Source organism: Carassius carassius, chromosome 50 (assembly GCF_963082965.1).
Source record: "Carassius carassius chromosome 50, fCarCar2.1, whole genome shotgun sequence".
Lineage (NCBI taxonomy): Eukaryota > Metazoa > Chordata > Actinopteri > Cypriniformes > Cyprinidae > Carassius > Carassius carassius.
Window position 1 is genome coordinate 8,507,747 of NC_081804.1, and position 22,643 is coordinate 8,530,389.

The following is a 22,643-nucleotide window of genomic DNA, read 5'->3' on the forward strand; positions in this document are numbered from 1 at the left end:
ATAATTGCTAAAAGCTGTACTGCAAGCCTCTAGTGACCCCCGCTGGCTAAAAGAATATTCCTTCGTATAGCCCGTACATAAGCTTTAAAATATTTTTGCCTATATCATAAGCCTTTACAGATTGTATAACTTGCAGAACTTTATATTAATATATAACATAAAAAGGAAACTAAAGGTGGAAGAATTCTGTTTCTACATACTTTTTGTCCATGGTCAGATCACTAGCTCTCATTTAACAGGGTGTACGAAAAGTCATCCACTTCTGACCATATTCTTCAGATCCTGTCTATATGATGGAGAAGTGTGTGCTGTAGTAAACGGGAGCGCGCAAAGTGAAACTGATGAGGGCGGCAGGCAGGGTGCGCGCCTACCACGCACGTGTTTCATGTTGTTGTGGTGGTCGACGTATTTTAGGATGCCTGATTATTTCTGGAATTATTAAACTGTTTATTTAAAGGCACAGTCAATTAATACTACATAGTAAAAAAATAATAATTGTTGGGCTTTGATTTATATAGTCTTAGCTACCATACACCTATCCATTAAAATAAAATAAATCTTTGCATGTTTGTGATCTAAACAAAAGAGCTAAATAAACCATTTCAATATTTATAATGTGGAAATTATTTATATATATTTTTATAGATTTTTATAGTCCCTTCCATTACAACCAACAACTTTTTCTAAAAAGTGAATGTAGGCCTATGTGTTTGCAACAGTGTCCGTGAAAAGCTTGAGAATTATAAGAGACATAATGACTGAAAAAAGGGGGAAAAAAATCGAATTCATATTTTATTAAATCCACGTCATTTTTATTCAGGCTGTAATTTTGTCAAAATATGCAAAAGGTGTGAAAATGTTACATTGATTTTATATTATGTATTTATGATACAAAAAGGTAATTTTACTCCAAAATATTTTAAGTGGCATTTTCATCACATTAAACAATGTGTCACATGAGATGTGTTGGAAATTACAATATGTGGTGGCAATGCTCATGATTTTTCGACAAAATGACAGAATTCATCTGAGATGCCTGTGTGTGCACTTATTTTAAATTATTGAAAACAATAATAACAATCAAAGCATTTACATTTTACATAGATTATTTCTATTGTAAGCTTTTTTTAAGCTCAGGCCACATGATGATGTGATGATGTCCTCATATTTTTCCCCGTGAGGAATTGTGCTTGATTTAGGCTTCAAGAGACAAAGAGCTCAACAAATGTGTCACTCTACCTGTAACTGATACAACATGCATCTTTAATACAGGTCTTGTATATGTAACAGAGAACAAATCCTATATTCACACCTCATGCTTCTGCTCAATGACAGCAGTATCCCATCCTAAAATGCTTAATTAAACTATTAAATATTACAACAGTACGAAAGGGATTGACATGGACAATATATAGGTCCACAACTGCTATAGATTTTTAGAAACATCCATAAACATATTGGACAATATATATTACATTTAAAAATGTAATTAAATTAAATTAAAATTAAATTTAGTCATTAAGTAGATGCTTTTATCCAAAGTGACTTACAAATGAGGACAATATATATAAAATCCCTCTCTCTTTTTCTTTTTTCATTGTTTGAACACTTATTGAACATATTAATGACATTGGTAATTTGTGGGGAAATAAAGTTTAGAATGCATGTTGGGATGATCTTTAAAACAACTTCAGACCAGTGATCAAATAACCTAATTATAGCCTATATTGTTAATTATAATAGTAGGCTATTTTATCTGATAAACATGTTTAAATGTTTTCTTGCAGTGTACACACAAAGCACTCTGCTTGCTTGTATTTAAGTAAAAATTAACAGCTGCATATGCAAGAATAATATATATATATATATATATATATATATATATACAGCAATTAACTTATTTCATCGGTGGATAGGCCTACATTTTTTAGGAATGAAGAGGAGAGGATTGATTGATGTATACAAAGAATTTACAACATCAAATGAAAATAACTAAGTTGTCTTAATAAATAAGATATTTATACTGTAGCACCACAGATACAACGCTTATGCTTATGGCACAAATTAAAAAATTATGTTGCTTTCTTCTGTATTTGGTGTTGAACGAAGCACTTTCAACAAATAAAATGTAGCTGACTTTTGGCCTGTATGTTGGTATATGTTGGTAACCCACTAATGTCATAATTGTAGTTTTCTCTGCACATTAACATTAATAAAGGTATTTTCATAATTGGAGGAAATTCCCCACTTCAGTCACTTCACTATAAATTAATTTGTATTTAGTATGTCAATAGTCAAGTCAAATTTGCTTACATAGTGTTTTATACAATAATAGTTTCAGAGCAGCTTCACATTAATAAAACAGGAAAATAACAGTGTTAATTTTGTAAAAATCACAACTTATGAAACAAATTGAATTTAAGCTGCAAAGCAGCTCTACAGAAGATAAGTCATTTTTAGTCAGCTCAATGTAGATCAGTGTTTAAGCAGCTCTACAGAAGGCAATTGTCATTATTTAGCTCAAGTCAGTTAAAATTTTGTTCTCAGTGCCATTATATCGATAATATTACTGAATATGAATAGTATTTTATACCAATTAATCACTCTGACTCTGCCCACACAAGAAATTTCTTTGAAACTGAATATCTGTCCTGATTCCACATTTAAGGTCAACCTGACCATCTGCATTAGCACTTCAAAGTATTGCAGTTTAAATTCTGCTTCCACTTGCTCCAGCGAACTTATAAAAAGAAAGCAGAATCTGCCCCTCCCTTTCTTGTGAAGCACTGTTGGCTCACAGCTTTGCAGACAGAATAACCATTAACATTTTACAGCAGCCATACACAAATACACATGGATGCTCTATTTCAAGCTCATCAAATGGCCTTTTAACGACCTGGTTGTTTGCATTAAAAATATTCTTATGTTTTAATTTAGAGCTGTTATAAAGCTTCCAGGATGTTCTGTGTATTCAGAGTGTGAGGGTAAAAGTTAATCTGAACGTATTAAAGAAAGTGTAGAACCTATGCTTTTATTTACAAAATAAAAATTATTAATAAAAACATCAAGATTTAAAAATAACAATAAACAAAAAAATTGAAGTAAATCAATCTGTTTAGTTCCAGTAGTCGACTAGCTGGTGCAGAATGAGTACTCAGCGAGTCAGTTGGTCTTGTGCATCTATGGAACAGTAAATCTCTCTTTTGTATCATTTTGGTGTAGACTACACTGGAACACGCCCGTCCTGAAGAATCCAGCTGGGACGAGGATTTTGGGAGTGTCTATCGTGAACTGATCCACTCCCCGGCCTCAGAGACTCTTCTCAACCTGGAGCACAGATACTTCGTCAGTGTCTCTGAGCTCATCAGCGAGAGAGACATGGAGCTCAAGAAACTTCAGGAGAGGTTTGTGTGGGAGGTTGTTACGAGATGGATTTCTGTTTTATGAGAAAGAATGCCAGGGAGTGCAATTTGGATAGTGAACTTCCAACATAAATGCAGAATACTACCATACTAAGTAATTAGGTCAAAAAGGTCAAAAATAAGATGTTTTGTTTAATTGCAAATTATTGCAGATGGCATTCTTTTATTTGTGTAATTTTTTGTTATTTATTTATTTTTTATAAAATTGTTATTAATTGTTCAAAAAAAATATTTGACATTTATATTATAATAATTCATACACCACAGTTCAAAAGTTTAAGGTCGGTTAGATTTTGTTGCTTGTTTTTGAAACTCTCATATGTGTACTATGGCTGCATTTATTTGATCAGAAATACAGTAATATTGTGAAATATTAGTTAAATGTAAAATAACTGTTATCTGTTTCAGTGTTTTTTAATGTAATTTATTTCTGTAATGCAAAGGTGATTTTAATCAGCCATAAATCCAGTCTTCAGTGTCACACGATCTTTCAAAAATCATTCTTATATGCTTCCATTTCTAATTCATTTCTTATTAAACATTTCTTCATCAATGTTGAAAACTATTATATATTATAGTTTATAGGTTTTATTAGTCATCAAAAACACAAATGTAAATATAGGAATTATGTAGAGACAGAGAATGTTAAATAAATCAGAATTATCTTACATTTAAGCTTCTTTATGAGAAACATGCCCAAAATGTCCAAACTTGTGACTCCTCCTATAAGTTGTATATGAAATGCATTTTTAATTTTTTTTTACAAACAGGCTGTTGATATGAACAAAGTCATGCAGGAGCTGGGAAAGACCTTGTGTGACCAGGATGTGAATACTGTTGCTGCCCAACACTTCGATGCCCAGCAAGTAAGACCAATCTGACAGTCAGACTGAAATTAACAATTATTCAGAATGACTCCTGATTCTTCTTTTTGGTCTTTCTGTGATGGGAAGGTGCTGGAGAACAAGTGGGCCAGTGAACTGAAACAAGTCACAGGTATCCAGAAACAGGAGTATCAGGATTGGGTGATGAAGCTCCACCAGGACCTACCGAACCCCAACAACAGTACGATAAAGTGAGTGAAAGAGAAAGCTCTAAAGATACTGATGGAATTGAGTTGATCAATGATTGTTCTGGGAAGTGAACAGTAGTGGGAATCGGACACAGTAAGACAATCCTGTCTTAGAGATTTCATTCAGTTTCATTCCAGTGTGAATGTTCTTGCCACCACATTAGATGCAGTTTCACTTCTGATTACATTTTACGACATCCCCGCTTTGACACATTGACACCGTCTCTTCGAGGGGCAGCGACAGCTGGAGGAGAGCTTCACCATCCACTTAGGTATGGTGTTTCCTTGGAAACATTGGCTGCTACTAAACGGCGCATAAAAATACCCGCATACAATACACTGCCGCGGTAATTTGCGCCCACTTGCAATCTGTCTCTGAAGTTTTGCTCACATGTAGTAGACATGTTCCACAAATGTTTGACAACCAGAAATTGTCCAAATGCACTGTATCCCTCTTTTTTGTCTTTGTTTGTAATGTTTGATAGTTTATTATCTAGTACAATGACATTCATGCATTTTTAGTGATGGCTAAAGGGTCCAAATATTTTTGGTACCACTCTACATACATTTGTTAAGGATGCACAGATTTTAAAATTCAGTGCAATAGCATAATTAAAATAGAAATATTCATATTATTTTAGCTAAATATATATATATATATATATATTTAAACTTAAATCAGTCATTTTAAATACATGCATTTAGGCATCACAATATTATCATGGACAATATAAGAATTGGACAATAATTTTGAGATTTGCTAAAGATTGCATTTAAAAGTATTATTAAACTCTCAGTGTAAAGTACATACTTATTGACTAAAAGGTTAACTAAGTGTGTTTTAGATGACGACAATGTAAAATAAAGGAAATGCACAAATAAATAACCAATATCAACTATTATAGAGTACCATTTAGAAGTCTGGGGTCAGTGCTTTTTTTTTTAGTTTCAGCTTTCTGCTCATCAAAGGAAACATTGTATTGTGATTTTCACAAAAATATAAAGCAGTTGTTTTCATTATTGAAAATATTAAGAAACATTTCTAGAGCTGCAGATCAGCAGATTAGAATGATATTAAAGTTATATTAGAATGACTGCTGAAAATTTAAATCTCTGTCATCACAGGAATAAATAGCATTTTAAATGTACTCAAATCGGAAACAGTTCAGTCGAACTATAATAATATTTTACAATATTGCTATTTTACTACATTTTTATTAAATAAGAGGTAGCCTTGGTGTGCATGAAACATAAGAGGCCTCTATCAAAAACAAAAAACACGCCTAGTGTATATAGGTAGTGTATATTGAATATGTAATTACATCAAACTATATATAATTTTTAAATAAACAAATTACTATGGATACAAAAAGATATAGCGGTTTTATATTCTTTTAGGGGCTCAGCTGAAGACCATGCACAATCTACGTCTGATGCGATCTGATGTTCTGGATTTTTGTAAGCACCATCGTCACAGCAGCAGCGGGGTAAAGTTACGGTGGCTGCAGACCGCGCTCTCTCTGTACTCCACATCGCTTTGTGGTCTGGTGCTGCTGGTCGACAACAGAGTTAACTCGTACAGCGGCATCAACAGAGGTATCATATCATACCATAATATATGGTATATTATAAAGGATTTGGCAACTAACGTAAACAACAACCAATTTCCAAATTTCACCAAATTTCCAATTGTCCCTATGACATCAGACTTTGCAACAGTGTCTCAGACGAGTGTACAGACTTCCACTTCCCCAGAGTGGATGAGCAGCTGGACATCATCCAGCAGGTGGTGCTGTATGCACGAGCTCAGCGCCGCAGCAAGCAGAGAGAGCAGCCCGGTGAGTGACACAACAACTGTGTGTGTTTGTGCCCGTCCAAAACCAGCACCTCTCCATTGCACCATCACATATCGGACTTCAGTCCTACCGCGAGGAAGTGTCCAGTTTCATGCGACAGGGACTAGCTACAATGAAACGTGATACACATTTTTTTTAAGATGCACAAAAGTTTTGGCAGAAAATGGAATGCTCTCATAAAGTTTTGCATTTTGCTAAGTATTTGTAATAACTGTTATATATCTAATGAACACTGTTACATAATTTTGATTGAAAGAGAACACATATTACCATAATATTATCTTTTATTTTTTTTTATTTTTTTTTTAAAGTGATTTATGGAGAAATTAACCACTGAAATTTTAATTTTATTGTGTTATAATTATGTATATATATATATATATATATATATATATATATATATATATATATATATATATATATATATATATATATATATATATATATATATATTACGTAAACAACAACTGAATGCTTAATTCTGATTGGCTAATGAACGTTCTGAGGTTTGCAATTATTTTCTGGGAAACGCACTCACTGTATTTCTATTAACTTTGTTAATAACTGCATTAGAATGCTATCAACGGCTCAAGCCTCCATTACCAGCTTTAAAATTATGTTTTGGAACTAGCTAAAGAGGCACTGGATGAGATGCGGATGAAATAGTCCTACTCACAATAGCGATTTAAGTACAAAAACCAGACGAATCCCTTTAAATATATCATCTGATCGATGTCTTGAAGTGTGGTAACCATAGTATAAATGGAATAATTGACTCCAGGCCGTTGAATTATTAGAAAAAAAATGCACACCCGAGGTGTAACATTATTTTTCAAATAATTAAATGGCCCGTCATCAATTATTCCTTACATATATATATATATATATATATATATATATTCACATTATTAATTATTTTACTGTATTTTTGTTAAACAAATCTGGCTTTATTGATTCATCTGGCGATATATATGTCCAGGTCACATTTTACACAAAAATCTAAAGGAAATAATATGAAGTACATTTTTGTTTTGCATAAAATAAGCATGTTTTAGGACAGTTAAGATGTTAGATGTTTTTAAAATTTATATATTTTTGGATTTTCAGCTTAATTTTCAGCACATCCTCCCATCTTAATTCACAGCAGCTTGATTTTCTTATTACTAAAATTGTAGTTTTTTTAAGATTTAAATTTTTTAAATCGTCAATTCAATTCATGTATTTTTTTTTTTTTGTAGAAAATGCCTTGTGCCTTTTAAAAAAAATGATAATTAAGCACATTTTCCTCCTTAATTCAATTACTGTAATGCCAGTAAAAACTATCAATCGTTTAAATTGTAAATTAAGTTGTAAATGTATTCATGCATTTTATATATATTTTATGTATTTTATTATAATGCATTTGTTGCACTGACTTTCTTTTTTTTTTTTTTTTTTAATGTCCAGACATTATTAAATCTTATGGCAGTCATTGTGGAAAATAATCATTAATACAAAGTTACAAACTTACAAGTGAAGTATAACATATTTGAAAATACACTTCTTGAATTTGTTTTATAGAAATGCCAAGAAATGGAGGAAGTGAAGACAAAAATAAGATCATAGACAGAAATTCCTCCAATACCCTCCCAGGTAATTAATACACTGTCTCATGCTTTTAGCGCTCTGCTTGATGAGTCGTAACACTGGAGGATGCTGTGCTCTCCTTCTCTTCAGGTGAATTCTACATCACACGCCATTCAAACCTTTCTGAGGTTCATATCGTGTTTCACCTCTGTGTGGATGATAATGTGCGTTCGGGAAACATCTCAGCCCGGGACCCACATGGGCCTGAGGAACATCCTGAAGGTTTGCTGCACCCATGACATCACCACCATCACCATCCCACTGCTGCTGGTGCGTGACATGTCAGAGGTAAGAGTAGATGCATGATCCTTCATTACACAATTTTTATTGCTGAACTGTTTTGTATACATTTACAAACAGTGATTTTTGATAACATTTATATGTTTTTTTTATATGGGAAGGTAATAATGGGGTTGTTTCAAGGTTTAAATTCCTGAAAGTATCCACATTCTGAGCTTTCGTATTGTTACACTCAATTCTGATGTGTAAAAATGGTAGCTGAGGACATTGCCAGTATCATATGGTGTTCAAAAACCCAACCAAGCCTCAACTTTCAATTTCTGGAATATATAACAATCTACACTCTAAGGGTGTTCCAGAGTTTTCTTCTGCCAACTACCAACATTTTATTGTTTTTCCGGGGTTTTTTTTTTTTTTTTTTTGTGGGAATTGTTGAGGATTTGGCCATTGGAACAGGCAAACAAACAGCCAAACACAACATTCCAGTTCCAGCTTAACCACCTGTGTCACGCTACATATCATCTGATTTATTTGCCCTCAAGAAGCTAAATCATTTTATTCACTTGTGCTCTGTGTTTCTATTATTCATTATGCAATTCTGTAATCCTTGAAAACATTGCATCATTGTGCACACTTAATAACTGTAAATGATCAACAAGCCAAAAAATCTGATCTGGCTTGCACTGATGTGTGGGAAATGAAAAGGATGTGATCTCTTTTAGAAACAATTCTATACTTCTTTGTGGTTATTAAAATGAAAGAAAGAAAGAATATTTTTATATGCTAGAGTCAATTTAGACATTACAACATTTTAATTTGGAAAAAATGGATATTAATTTTGAAATGTTATGGTGTTATTAAATGATCTGTGATTTTAAATAATAATTTTAAGGGAGTGTAACATGTTCTTCTTTAAAAAAAGAAAAGGAAAGGAAAACAGCATATGCAATTAAATATCTAATACCAGTTGTTATACAACCAGCATAAATGAAATAGTGGATGATAACCAATATTTTGTGTCCGGATTAAATGGAACTCTTTAACTTTAGGTTCAAACCGGATTAATTGGCCTTTTCTGAGTGGGGTGCTCAACCTCAAAACTCTGTCGTCTAATTTAGAAATGCTCTATTTTGGATCAGGCCGTCTGGACTGACCAGTTCTAGGTAAATGAAAGCCTCAATCAAAGCCTCTCTGACCGCAGGCCGATGTTGAGGAATGTTCAGTGTTCAGGAAATGTTTTTCATCTGAACAGGAACTGTGTGTTTTCCCAGCCAAAGGCCAAGGATGGTTTTAAGCCAAGGTCTTAAGCTCTATTCAGACAAGATTCGTTGTAGGACGTATGTCTGTAAAATAATTGTTACTGTAGACATCTCTAGTGTTTATCATCAAATGTCTGTAGAAAACGGCTAGATTGCCCTGAATACTATATTTATATGTATCTGTAATGCATGAATGACCTATCACAATATCATATTTATCTGTGGTGTTTAATTAGGCAGGAAATGTTAAACGTATGGCTTTATTAGGAGTAAATTAATTAATTTTTGATGTATTATGTCATATTAAAGAACAATGTTAAATTTATTGGAGATTTGAAAAGTCATGGATAAGAAGTTGTAGTTCCTCACTAGGTGTAAATGTTTCTCTACAATCCTGGTTACCCATATGGTTAAATATTATCTCTGTCACTGACTTTTTTCTCTCCCTTCCTCTTCTGTACAGGAGATGACTATTCCTTGGTGCTTGAAACGAGCTGAGCTGGTCTTCAAATGTGTGAAAGGTGGGCAAGCAAAGAGCTCATATGTAAAACATGCAAAACCTGTCAATGACTATCAATATGTTATATCAGTATAATACATTTTTGTTTGTATTCTGCTTATCATTGTCTTTAATGTTGGTTTGGTTAAATGTAGTAGAACATTTTAGGAACATAATAGTTCTTGGTTGTAAAATATTTGTAGTTAAAATAATTCCCATCATGGTTGGCTAGTCATGTAAAACCAGCCTTAATGTCAATATTTTCCCTGTGGTAATAAATATCTTTTAATATTTTATTATCATTTACATATTATTTGGAAAATAATTCTAAAAATAAAAGAGAGTTGACCTCTCTAAAGGATAAAAGATATAAGAAATTAATAAATTAGAAAATGGAGAGTTGAAAAACTAAATTATGTATTTTTTAAGGTCAATATTAGTAGTTTAATCAGTTTTGTCCTTTATTGTTCACATTTATATGCCTACCGTTTCAAATAGATCATGTTCTCCATCATCTCAACATGAACACAAGAGTTTAATTCTTCTTTGGCTTTTCCAGGTTTTATGATGGAAATGGCCTCCTGGGATGGAGGAATCTCACGGACTGTCCAGTTCCTTGTTCCCCAGGTACTTTTTGTCCTCACTGACAGTACAACAATGTCTTTTTAATCTAATAAGTGACTATTGGATAAATTCACTTGTTATTTACTGGCAGTGGAATAAATGATATAATAACACCGTTTGTATTCTCAAACAATAGTGTCCATCGTTTGACACATGCTCAGGCTTAGGGGACTTTTCACATTCACAGCTGCTTGTTTTACACTTTAGCACCTTTTAAAATAACTCCCTTAAACTCGTCTAGATGTTGCACATACTGAATACTTACACTGTGTACTGTAGATTTACACTACTGTTCAAAGGTTTTGGTTAGAGTAATATTGTGGAAATATCATTGCAATTTAAAATTACCGTTTTCTATTTGAATATTTTTCGAAATGTGAAGTGTGATGGCAACACTGAATTTTCAGCAGCCATTACTACACACTTCAGTATCACATGATCCTTCAAAAATCATTTTAATATACTGATTTGGTGCTTAAAATACATTTACTATTATTATGTATCTAAAAGTCTCCAGGTTTGATCGACTTAATGCAAAGTATCATACTTGTGAATGATAGCGTATATTGTTTGATTTGTTTTATTTACTACCAGTGAAATTGTTTCGCAGTTTAAGAATGTGGCATCAATCTGTCTTTCTGATTTTCTTTTATCATCAGAGTATCTCAGAGGAGATGTTCTACCAGCTGAGCAACATGCTGCCTCAGATCTTCAAAGTTTCCTCGATGCTCACGCTAACATCAAAACGCTAAACAAGAGACACAAACGGACGCATCAGCCCTCACACCTCAGCTGGCTATATGGAGGACATCTTGTCACGTTAGGTTCTTAATTTTCAGAGAAGCACAAACCGTAAGCTGTTTTGATGTGTACTGTCATGTGATCATCAACACAAGCCTGTCACAGGAAGCTTAGCACCATGTCCTGATTATTTCAGTCATGAATTTTCTCCTGAATTTGCAGATTTGTTTGTTCCACATCAAAAAAACGCATCAAATATGAGAAGGAAGTGTTCAGAGTTTTAGCTCTTGTCATACTGTGAGTGCTGTTTACCTAACGCTGCATGGGAAACGGGTAATGCCAAGACAAGCTGTGTGTTTGTGCTGCATTGCAGTCAACCACCTTTGGCCCCTGTGTCATCATTTCGCTCCACAAACAGCAGATGGCACTGTATTCGGTAGCATTTACATGTAGTGTAAGGTAACCAAAGCTGCTGATTCCAAATGTCAAATGAACCCAGCCTTCCAAGTATTCTAAGTGATTTACCATGTGTTTGTGTATTAAGTGCCAGCTGTAACCCCTGGCATGTGTGCAGTTCTATTGAACTGTGTAATCTTTGAAAAGTGGGGCATCTGAAAACCGTATCATCTGTTTGTTTGTTTTTTTATTGTAAATCTAACCTGTTAACCTCATTTATATTTTTTCAAATAGGCTTCTTAAAATATGCCTATGTAGTATTGATCAATCCGGCTATTAAGAAAATTATTTCCAGTTTTGTATTATTTATTTTTATAAAACCTTTACAAAGAAAATCTGCATATTAACTACTGTCTGTCAAGTGTTTTGTTGGATTCCTCCTAACGAGGATATTAGCACACAAAGGTGTGTCCGATACTACTGACATGCTAATTACATCTTCATTGCAAAATGTTTTTTAAATACAGTACTCTTTATCAAATTAACTCTGAGTTTTCCTCTTTGATAAATAGATTTATAAAAATTAGTCAGCTGCATCATATATACAGTACAGACCAAAAGTTTGGACACACCTTCTCATTCAAAGAGTTTTCTTTATTTTCATGACTATGAAAATTGTAGATTCACACTGAAGGCATCAAAACTATGAATTAACACATGTGGAATTATATATGGAATTATATACATAACAAAAAAGTGTGAAACAACTGAAAATATGTCATATTCTAGGTTCTTCAAAGTAGCCACCTTTTGCTTTGATTACTGCTTTGCACACTCTTGGCATTCTCTTGATGAGCTTCAAGAGGTAGTCACCTGAAATGGTCTTCCAACAGTCTTAAAGTAGTTCCCCGAGAGATGCTTAGTAGTTGTTGGTCCTTTTGCCTTCAGTCTGCGGTCCAACTCACCCCTAAACCATCTCGATTGGGTTCAGGTGCAGTGACTGTGGAGGCCAAGTCATCTGGCGCAGCACCCCATCACTCTCCTTCTTGGTGAAATAGCCCTTGATGCCTTCAGTGTGACTCTACAATTTTCATAGTCATGAAAATAAAGAAAACTCTTTGAATGAGAAGGTGTGTCCAAACTTTTGGTCTGTACTATATATATATATATATATACATTTTTGCCTTGTATGGTTTCTTTAATAACTGTCAGTACAAATATATTCATTTAATATGGTGTATGTCATACCTGATCACCCCCTGTCACAAAAGGACACCAGAGGATCTCTAGACTGTGCTGCTGTCCGTGGGAAAGTGAACTTAATCAGTCCCTAATGGCCCTGCAATCTCGCTGTCATTGGTGCTCAACTTTGAGTTTGTGCTAAGGAAATGTGCCATCAAATGTCTTACATTCTTGGTATCAGTTAGTGGCTGCATCTGATCGCTGGTTACCTTTGCCCGGGGTATGAGACATAGGTGCGGACCCCTCTAGCACAACCACCTCCCCCACTACACTTGCTGTTTTAACGTCACAGCCCTACTTTATAGCCATTTGAGCCCTTACCATCCACCAACTGTGCCTGACAGAGCACTGTTTATTCAGCCAGGCTGAAACATTGAACGCCCTCACCGACTGACTGCCCTCTCCTGTTTGTGTGATGCGTTTGTTTTAATTAGGGCCTATTGTCTGAACACTGTCTACATGTGTTGTCAATCCATAAAAGGGTAGAAACAATAAATGTAAAGTTTATTCTCTTGGTGATTAAGTCATGAAAAGAAGCTGACACTCAATTTAATAACTGTTTTCTGCGATATGTCATTAGAACAGCAATATAAGCCAGGCCTAGACATTCCTCATGGGATCTGATAGTGGCACGGACTCTTCTGTTAAGTATGTCTGCATGTCTCAGCTATTCCTCTCAGAGACCAACACGAAGACAGCACAACAAAAAATATTCTTATCTAAATGTAGCTTCCTTGTAACTGCAGTGTTCTATCTTGCTGCCGGGGCATAAATAGAAAGAATACTTTTGACCTTACTTGTTTATCGCATTGATTTCAATAAGATAATCTTTTAACATATTGAAATAAAAATACAAAGAGAAAGAAATGTTGTTATTAACAACATGAAGTGCATGAAACATTACATGACACCAAGGTTGCTCAAAGTGAGGTTTGTGAAGGCAAAATTCAAAAGATAAAAAATAAGAATTAGGGAGGATCACTACATTATGGATAATTTGTTGCTATTGTCCGAATAATATGCAATCAATAAAAAAGTGGTTGTAGTCTGATTTTGATTATTTTTAAATGTAATACAATTAAGCATTTTTTGGAATCCAATTATGTAATCCAGATTACAAGTTATCAGTTTAGGCTACTATTTAGCACTCTTGATAGATGGCTGGACAGATACATATATAGAAGGATGGACACTCAATGAGAAAGCCTGATTTAGAATAATAACCCTGCTGAGACTAGCTAATCAGTTTTTAGATGGTCTCTCAGGCTGCTGGTTTTCCGCTATAGGCTATTTTATTATATTGTACTATTACATAATGAGAGTTTTAGTGGCCTATATTTATCCATGTAATAGAAAAGCCATTGTTGTGTTAAAAATAAGTAAAATTAGAAATTCTTGCAAAATCAGCCACTCAAATGAATTTTTTTTTTTTTTTGTGGCTCTTTGTTTCTCTATTGTTTCTTTGGTGGTTGACCTGAGCTCAAAAAGAGGATTTAACCCATCCGCTACACCTCCCTGGTCCGTGCAGTGATTCATGACTTTTTTTCCCGGATAATTCCAGCACGTCACTGAGTCCTTCCCACAAAGTCTGCAAACAGCGGAGCGTCCGTGGAAGCGAGCGGACACACGAGAGCTGCGTCTGGAAGGTAAGAGCAGACTGTTTTGTTATATATATGAGCCTTACTTTGTGTCACTTGACGTGGTCGAGCCTAGAGAGGTGTCCGAATGAGTGATAAACGCAAGAAACTTGTTCATTGAATCAAAATAAATAACTTCCGATTCCTTACGCTCGCGGCGCATAAAATCACCGGAGAGCAGAACTGCAAACATGTTTGTACCGTTATACACACAAAGCCTAGTGTTGCTTGCATGACGTTTAATTTTGCCTGTTTTTATCAGTGATGTCCACGATAGAAACCGACAACCGGTTTCCTTATTTGGAAGTTCATTCATGGAGTCATTTAAACTGACAAACTTCTTGTAGCATCTTGTACTCTGCCTTTTCTATTATACAAACACGAGGTGCCAAGTGCCAGGGTGGCATCGACTGTTGCACAATTAGAGTCGAACATTTTTTTTTCCAACTGAAGTATTTCTAAAGCTGTAAACGTTTGGTGTAACCCCCGCTGTTTTGACACATGGCTCTGTGGGGGAAGTAAATACTTAAGTATTTCGAGACTTTGTTTAGTCTCTGCCTCGTGTTTTGTCTGTGTCGCAGAACTTAGCGAGCTGCCTGCCTAGACAGCATTTTTGGGCTTCATAGCCAGATATTTCGGCGTATTCAGAGCGTTCGATGTTCGAATCTCTTCTGGAGGCTCACCTTTTAATCGAGTAACCTTTTAACTCACCGAACGGACAAAGAACTGAATATTAATATTTTCGAATATTTTCGACTCATTCAGGTTGATTCAGGTTAACAACTCTTTACTCTAATCGTAATTTACAATTTAATAATCAGCAGCTTGTACATTTGGGTTTATTGGAACGATTTGAAGCATGTATACCACAATATACTATAATAATGTTAAAGAATCGTTGGATTGTTTGTTGAATCAGTTTTAGTCCGCACCTATTATGTTCAAAAAGATTGTGTGAGACAGCACAGTGTTTCAGTGAATGTTTGCTGGTAGCAAATACAAGATACTGAAGGAACATGCTGTATGTTACATGTTCAGATGTTAATATATAAATTGAAACTAACTGAAGATGCAAATGTGGTTATATTTGGTAATATTTTCCATCCACCAGCACAGTTATTATGAGTCACTGCTGACAGCTAGACAATATTTATGGGGAGTCTAGACAAGTATTTATTTATAGCAGTCTCTCTTGACATTATTCGCCTGAAACTATTTAATAAAGAAAATGACACATTTGAAAGCCAATTTCTCTGTGGGAGAGTGTGTGCCTCTGTCTCTTCTGTAACAGACAGACAAACCTAATTTAAGATTTTTTTTCATTAAGTTTAGGTGAGCATAAAGATGCTTTTAGGGCTTGAGATCCAGCACTACCAGGGCTCATCTGCTACTTCCTTGAGAAATGTTCCTCACCCGAAATTCCCTTGCCAGACCAGCTGTACTTAGCTCGTCTAATACTACACAACAGTAGATCAGATCACGCAACCTGCAGAGCCTCTTAAGCCAGTCAAGGCGTTATTTTTTCTTAATTATACATGCTGCTCTTTCAGCCCTATTTCAGCACCTTTACCACCATGCAAGTTATAGAACACGTTAAACTGGTGATGCTCCAATTTATTTGAGTAATTTTTACATTTTACTCCTTTGCATAATAATAACAATAATTTATTTATTCAGTTATTTTAAATTATATGTGCAGAGACATTATATGTAATAATTTATAATAATAATAATAATAATAATAATAATTATTATTATTATTATTATTATTATTATTATTATGAGTAGTTGTTTCGAATCTAAAAGACTAAGAATTATTTAAATATATATTTTAGTTTTTGTCTAAAACTCATGGTCAAATAAACTAGCAGTAGTATTAATAATAATAATAATTAATATTATTATTTGGATTTGTTTTATTTAACATTTATTTATATATACAGTACAGACCAAAAGTTTGGACACACCTTCTCATTCTAAGAGTTTTCTTTATTTTCATGACTATGAAAATTGTAGAGTCACACTGAAGACATCAAGGGCTATTTGACCAAGAAGGAGAGTGATGGGGTGCTGCGCCAGATGACTTGGCCTCCACAGTCACCGGACCTGAACCCAACCGAGATGGTTTAGGGGTGAGCTGGACCGCAGACAGAAGGGCCAACAAGTGCTAAGCATCTCTCAGGGAACTCCTTCAAGACTGTTGGAAGACCATTTCAGGTGACTACCTCTTGAAGCTCATCAAGAGAATGCCAAGAGTGTGCAAAGCAGTAATCAAAGCAAAAGGTGGCTACTTTGAAGAACCTAGAATATGACATATTTTCAGTTGTTTCACACTTTTTTTGTTATGTATATAATTCCATATATACAACCCGAATTTATATATATATATATATATATTGCAAATAGACTGTAATTATATACTGCATTATATATGTGCAGATAAATAATAATCCTAATAATTAATATTAATATTATGCAAAGTTGTAGTAGTTTTTTTTTTTTTTTTGCCTGAATCTCATGGCCAAATGGACTGCTTCAGAAACAAAATAATTTGTTGGTCCTTTTGCATATTTAGCTGTCCTCAGTATCCAGTCAGTATTAAGGTCAGCCTGTTCCAGTTACCCTATTTTATCTCAACAGATGAGAAGCAGTTGAATTCTGGAATTTAGCTAATTAAGCTAGTTAACTAGTTAACTCAACTAGTTTTTAAAAAAAAAAATATTTTAGTGGAGCTCAAATTGTTGTTAAAAGAAACAAATGCATTCCAGAAAGCCTCCACTTGCCTCAAGTTCAAAGTTTACACCACTAACCTGTAATACACAGAGCTATTGCCAGCTGGCTTACGGTGAATGATGACTCCACGTCTAGACCAAAGGGCCAAGTTTGCAGGGTTCGGTTGGCAAACTTTCATACTCTTGGCTCAGTTTATTCCTTTCAAGTTGTTCATTCCTTTAATGTTTGCTGGACTGGATTTCAGTAAATAATCGGAGCTGCCAGTGAAGGCCAGGCTGAGCTGATGATGTCTGCTCAAGTTAGAAAATGAAATATGTGACCCTGGACCACAAAACCAGCCTTAAGTGTACATTTTTCGAAATTGAGATTTATAGATCATCTGAAATCTGAATAAATAAGCTTTCCATTTATGTTATGGTTTGTTAGGATAGGGCAATATTTGGCCGAGATTATTTGAAACTATTTAAAAATCTGGAATCCGATACCCCAGAGACTTAAGACTGGTTTTGTGGTCCAGGGTCACATATATACTCTGTTTGATGTGGTGTATTCTTATGACTTCAAGACAATGGTGGTGAATGCAGATTTTGTGATGAAACACTTTGTATTGCATGCCTGAGGCGTTGCGGTTCAAATGGTTTTATTTGCCTGTTGTCCTAAGATTGCAGACAAACCTCATATGACCCATCTTGTGTAAAAAAAAAAAGAAGAATGATTTGAAGGACATTAATTCAGATTAATTAATATTTTGCTTTTTTCCATCATGTAACCCTACCACTTGTAGAATAACACGATGGCAAGATGACAAAAGTGATGAAAACTGCTGAATACTGAAACACTGTGTTTCAACATTGCTCTACCAACTGTTTGTTTTCTGCCTCGGTGTTCGTGGACTCAAATAACTTTTATTACAAAGAACTGGGGAGTTGCAGCCGTGTAGAAAGGATATTTTTGGCATCCTTTGAAAAGATGCTGTTTGGTATAGTCAGAACAAACGACAAGAAACTACGGCTACTTTTTTTGTATGTGCTTGAACAAATCGCATTAGAGATGATAGTAATTTTTTTACATTGTTTTTCATTATTACAATTTAAAATAGGTCTAACTGTTTTCTGTTATAATTTTAAAATGTCATTTAATTTGGTTTGCTGAATTTTCAGCAGCATATCTTCAGTTTTCAGTGTCGTGATTGTTTTCAGAAATCATTCTAATATGAATAAGGATTTGTCTGCTGCTCATCAGCAATGTGACTGCAAGATGTTTTGCATCTTAAACATCTTGCTTGTGCTTAATTCAATTTAGAACCTTTTCTCAGTGTTTTCATGGAGGCCTCATTATGGGTCACAAAAAAGCATCCACAAATTTAATGTCTTCAGTGGAGGCCCCAAGGCTAAGCTGTTTTTCTAATAGCAAATACTTTTATGCAGAGTATCAGGTCAAAATCACAATGGTGGGCCCTGAGGACAGGATAAATGAGACTCGTTTCGAGTCCTTTTCCCATGGTGATAAGGCCAGATGTTGGTAGAGAAAAGCCACATTGACCGAAGGGTGGGAGAAAAGCCTCTTACATAAACACTGATGCGTCGGTTGAATAAACAGATTCTGTATATGCCAGGAAACCCCTTGTTACGAAGGGGATGAAATGGAAGTTTGTGATTTACTGACAGTGAGAAATATGGGTTGGGGGAGAAGATCTCTTTTATGTAGTGAAATGGATAGAAGAGGACCTTTGATATCTGAGACGCACAGAACTCTTTAAAAGGATAAACTGTGATTTTAAGTCAATATGGCCATGTGCTTTAATGATCATTACAGCTTGGATATTGTTGGTGGTGTGTCTCCACATTTTGTTGATTCGGTGAGTGTCTGAGCACCTTATTTGTGTCTTTTTGACTGTACACATATACACCCAAATTATATTCCATAGCCTTTTCATCTGAACTTTCTATTTGAAACTTGATTTGCACTGTGAGTTCAACTGTTTCCAAAACCCATGAAATTAACGTCTACAAGAATAGACCAGGTGAGTGTTAATGATTGTAATTTCCAAATTGTGTCTCCTGTGTGATGGAAGTTTCCACCCGGGAATGGCTGCAAGGCTGCGCCTGCTACTGTGGCACCATTTGTTCCATTCCCTACTGGAACTTCTTATAATTTTGGGATTTTCTGATTATATGAATTACTTTTGAAATAGAATGAGCAATGAACTTTGATAGGCTGTTGTCTACAATATTTTGAAGGGGCCTTTGATGTGTCTTGAGAGGTGTTTTATTTCTTGCTCAATGGTACCCATTTTATTGTGATTGAGATAGTTAATGTGTATCCTTACATGATCTTTAAATTATAGAGGTTCTGACTACTGAGCGCAATTACGTGACTCTCTGGAATATTTGGTTTGATTGGTCAATTGCAGCTTTCTGTAGTCAGACTGCCAAACAAGTGACTCTTAGTTCATTAAGTGAATCAAAAAACATACATCAGTGTACTCTGATTTCCAATAGAATGACTTTAATGAGCTGGTTCTTTTTAGTGAATCAAAACACATACAGTGCAAACAGTGTGGACTGTTCCAGAATGAATAAATCTAGTAATATGGTTATTTTTATCAAATCAAAAAACATACACTGCAGTATACTCATTTCCAAACGAGTGTCTTTAGTGAGCCAGTTCTTTTTAGTGAACCAAAAAAAACATGCAGTGCAAGAGGTGACAGGATGTTGGTGTCTAAAGCCCCTTTCACACTGCCATTCCGGCAAATACACGGGTAAAGTGTTCCGGCAATTGTTCCCGGGTCGCTAGATTTTGCACTTTCACACTGCCAGTGATTACCCGGGATATGTGCGTGCTTTCACACACAACCCGTAAAGATCCCGTAACGACACGTGACATCAGGGCGTGACGTGTTATGTACGAGTCGAAAACGTTAGGCACGTTATACTTTCACTGAAGCAAGCGAACGATCCCGGCATCAGTGCGGAAAGTGAGGAACTAACTGATCTCTGCTTCATTAGAGTTTGCACATATTTTTTCGTCGCGAACGTTGATCTTCCTTCAAAACAGCCGGTAAAAGAGTCGCGCGATAATGCGCGTCATCACTTCGACACGGCATTAGATCTGGCTTTTGTTCACACAGCACTCGTCCCGGGTCGAACCCGGCAATGTTACTAGGTCCCCGACCCGGGTTCAATGCTGGAATCAATCCCGGGACGTGGTTGCTTTCACACAGAAGGCAACCCGGCAATGTTCCGGCAATATGCCGGGTCGGACGTGCAGTGTGAAAGGGGCTTATGAGAAGGACCCATACAAGGGATTTTCCATCACACAGGTTGGGGCTAATTAGTAAGAAAGTTATAAAGGGAGAATAAGGGTGAGAATTAAATGAAAAGTAGCGGGAAAGAGCTAATGACATGGACGGTGTGTACTACTGAATGTGTATGGTAAGATTTCCTTTTTTTGTATCACACTTTTTCTTCCATTCTGATATTGCCTCAAAGCAAATTGTGCATGCTGTAAGAGAAATGTGTGCCTATGTGTGTAATCTGGCTACTTTGAAAGTTCAAGAGTGATGAAGTCATGCTTTAGCTACTTTGAGAAGAATTTCAATGTTTGGTATTTGCAAAGGCCATGAATGATGATAAAACTTGCAAACCTGCAATTTTCCTCTTCATTTATTTTTGTAAAATAAATCAATAAAAAATATTTAAAATAAAATGAATGTGTATGAATATATACATATTATATTTGATGTGCACACACACAGATATATGTGACATATGTATCAAAAAGTAAATGAATCATATAGCTGATTTGTTATCCATCCTTTCCAGAACTTTTCGGTAAATTCATAGCACTCCATTGAGAGGATCAGAGCTTGCTATATTGTGTCTCTCAGATCATCGGCAGCCCACATTCCTCTCTCTTTTGACCTGATAAATGTCTTTCTGTATCCAGTGTATCAGATAACTGAGCGCTCCTCTCCCGGGAGCTGCATAAAGCCTGAGTGTGAACTGGCTTGGCAGATTGTGTGTCTGCACATGAACCTGATACCATTGGGTGAGAAAGTGTAGGATCTTGCAGTTCAGTGTAGCCAATCTCAGATGCATTGTTTGCTGTTTGATGTTTTTCCTTAAAGGGGTCATATGCCGTTGTTAAAAAATAACATAATTTTCTGTATTTGATGTAATGCAATGTGTTTATGCAGTTTAAGAAAAAAAAAAAGCTAATAATTTCCCTCATATTGTGAATTATTGTTTCTCCTCTATGCCCCACCTTTCTTAAACTCATACATTTTTACAAAGCTCATCATTCTGAAAAGTGAGGTGTACGCTGATTAGCCAGCTATCCAGTGCATTGTGATTGGCTGAATACATCAAGTGTGTGAGGGAAATGTTACGCCCCTAACCATACTGTGATGCCGTGTCCTGGTGCGACAAGGCAAAACCAATAAAACCCATTACAAACGAGGCATTTGTTGCATGTTACGAATTATAATGACTAGTGTTGTCAAAAGACCTGTTTCTTCGGTACCAAGTCGGTACTAAAAAAATGAAAATGTCACGGTACCAGGTTTCTTAAAAGTACCGGTGGTTCCGAGTACCCGGTCAACCCGGTTCTTGACGCATACAGCGCTATGATTTCCGTGGAGCAGAAAACGCGGACGGAATCTTAAAATCCAGTCATGAAAATGAAACTTACATTTTAATATGGACAGTCACGGAATTTGTCAAAGTTAGCATAAATTAATCAAATCAAATCTCCATATGGACAAGTATCTGTAAATGTTAAGCCGCAATTGAAATATGAATCCTGCATGTTCTGTGTGTCTTTGTGTGAATGAATGAATGGCAGAGACGTGCGGGTTTGTTTACTACATAGAGTGAACTGCGTGACGCTTGCAGTAATTTCAGCATTTGCTGTCTCAATGAGGACATAAATACATAAACAACATCACCAGAACTGTTCTGAGTCACTTCACAAGCATTTTACAGTTTCATTTGAGTAAAACCAGTGTCAATTTAAAGGTAGTTAATTTTTACATAAAGGCATTGTGCTAGAAATATTACTATTATTTAATAGAATGTATGTGATACTGCAACTACTGTTGAAAAAATTAATACAACTTTTTAAAGAAATAAAACACACAATATTTCTTCCATGTTTTAATTTTAATTGCAAATCCCCTTTATTAAAATTTCATTAATTAATAGACAAATCAAATGTGGGTGAGACTTGTTTACTGTTTTTCATAATTTTTTCATAAAAAGAATGGAATTGGTTTTATTTCTAGTGATAAAAA

General features: G+C 35.1%; 1 protein-coding gene and 1 pseudogene across 2 annotated transcripts in view; both read left to right on the forward strand.

Moving 5' to 3' along the window:
• Positions 1-3,226: 3,226 nt before the first annotated feature.
• LOC132133080 (protein C12orf4-like) lies at positions 3,227-12,089 on the forward strand (annotated as a pseudogene).
• Positions 12,090-14,408: 2,319 nt separating this feature from the next.
• The window catches only part of LOC132133090 (solute carrier family 45 member 3-like), a 22,367-nt gene continuing 14,132 nt past the window's right edge, over positions 14,409-22,643 (forward strand). Inside the window, exon 1 of one of the 2 annotated variants that reach the window (XM_059545801.1) lies at positions 14,409-14,623. The gene's annotated coding sequence lies outside the window, so the exon portion shown is untranslated. Of the gene's footprint in view, positions 14,624-15,366; positions 15,390-22,643 lie in introns of those variants that run through there. The other variant, XM_059545803.1, reaches the window with a different exon arrangement.